Consider the following 2,500-nt stretch of genomic DNA (forward strand, 5'->3'; position numbering starts at 1 on the left):
TACCCCCAGCGTTACGCTGGTACTAGTGGTGACTGTTGCACCCATTTTGACTTTTGCGATAGTATTGTGATAGTTGAAACACCATTACAATAGCATTGCGATAGTGGTGATTCTATTGCAATACTATTGCGACAGTGACATTTCGGTGTGACAATTAGTATTTCATTGAGATAAAAAGATATGTTTGATATCAATGCCCCATTCCATCTTCCCTGTACAATGCCAGTTATACAAAATTGAGAAAAAAATAAAAATCCACTCATTTTCTGCATTTTTATTATGCAAATTGAACATAATAGTATGTCACAGAAATGCCTATCAACATCTCACTTCAGTCTTATTAACTTGAACTGTCAACAGCCGTTAAAGCAAAGTACTGTAACACATTTTGGATACAAATTGACTCTAGCATACTATACTCACTTCATAAGAGTTTTTGTAAGTTTGTGAATCATTCATTAGAAATATTAACAAATGTAATAAAATACTGAGATCTTCCAGAAACAGGGAAAATGAGCAATAAATGCAGTCCAGTAGCAGATGGCTTGATGCAATAATTTTGCTAAGGATTCCAATTCTTCTTGAGAAAAATTAATCTATCTACATGTTCCGATTTCAGTTGAGACCTTTGGGCAATGACTATATCCCCTGCTGTAGAGAACACTCTCTCTGAGGGAACTGAAGTAGCAGGGATATAGAGATACGTTTTTGCTAAAATGGCTAATGAGGGGTATCTTTCATTGTTTTGCCTCCACCAGGTTAAGGGATTTTCTGTAGCATTTATAGATGGCTCCTTCTTGTATTGAGAAACCTCTGCCTCGCAAATATCCTGTTCTGACTTTGGCTGTTGTACACTTGTCATGTAAATGTCTCCAAAGAGACTTGACATTGCAGTAGGGCGAGTTGGCTTATTCATAACTGATTCAGACTCCTTAGTTTCCTGTGTCATTTTCTTAGCAGGACTGGGGACTGTGTGAAGATCATCATGAGATTCATCAGGGAAAGTTGGTAGTGCTGGGAGCTCTACAGTTGCGTCTGACTGGGGAACTTCTGATGTGTCAACCTTGACACATCAGGGCTGTCGTTTTCTTTTAAAAAACCAAAGTGGTTCCATACGCTGGACTTCGCTTTCTTGTTTGGAACAATTTCAAACGATTCTTCACAGACCATGTTTAGCTTTTGAGAAAAAGCCATATAGCAACTGGATCGGATGTCGCAATGCTTCCAAGAGGAGGGACAATAAAATGTTTTGCCGCCATTTTGAATGTGGACAAGAGCTTGGAGGCGAATTGAAAAAAAAAACATGGCAGGCCATGTCGGGGAAGGACAAGGATCTCATGGATATACACACCAACCATAACTCTAAGGAAATGACCATTCTAAATCAGTTTCTAGACCTAAATATTGCTATAGCAATAACATAAACGAAAGTTTAGACCTAATCACTAAAATGGGCGCTTAGACCTATCTGTAAAATGAGAGTTTAACCTAGGGGACTCGTGGTGGGTATATGCATGTAATCTTTTCTCTATGCGCTCTTCAAATTGCTTTCCTGTGGATTTCTTTGCCAGTGCTTATCTGTTGGATCATGGATAGATTTCCGGTGCCTAGCGCTATCCAGCTTTTGAAATTCAACTGCTTAAAGTTCGTTATCTCACTTTGCTGATCTTCCTTAACTTTCGTTACATGGGGAAAGATCTGATGGATATACCCACCACGAGTCCCCTAGGTTAAACTCTCATTTTACAGATAAGTCTAAGTGCCCATTTCAGTGATTAGGTCTAAACTTTCGTTTATGTTATTGCTAGAGCAATATTTAGGTCTAGAAACTGATTTAGAATGGTTATTTTCTTAGAGTTATGGTTGGTGTGTATATCCATGAGATCTTTGCCTGGGGAAGGTTGTTGTGGCGTAAAATTGTCCCTTATACTTGGAATAATGAACAGCAAAGACAGACGAGAAGAAAAGAGGAATTTCTTAATTCAAGGAAGACGCTTCAGGAGATCATTTAAAAACTATTAACTATCAATATTTTATGAAACTATCGCGATTATTACTTCATTGTTACCAAATAGCAAGCCAACATAAGAGTTGAGGTATTTTGTTAAAATCCTTTACAAGGAACGTTTAGAAAACTAATTGCTTGGTTGCTGTTAAGATTAACCAGTTACATGTATTGTTATCGGCCACTGAAATAATCTATGATAATAATTAATGTTACAGTTATCTTATTGTCCACCAAGACTCAATTCGTCTGTCGGGTCAACGAAAACAATTGTTGGCGCCTATCAAGTTCCCTTTCGTCGACGGTAAACCAATCCTTGATTCTTCGTAAGTTTGGCTTAATGAGGTACGTATAGTTGAAATTCCAGCTAAATCAAGTTAAATTGCTCGCCTGAAGAAAGATTAGAGCGTTTTGTGTAAGCATTAGGGTTAAGTTAGGGATACACGGCTATTTATATTTTTTAGAGTGTTAACATACCCAAACTAACGAGATTTT

Source organism: Montipora capricornis, chromosome 6, assembly GCF_036669925.1.
Source record: "Montipora capricornis isolate CH-2021 chromosome 6, ASM3666992v2, whole genome shotgun sequence".
NCBI lineage: Eukaryota > Metazoa > Cnidaria > Anthozoa > Scleractinia > Acroporidae > Montipora > Montipora capricornis.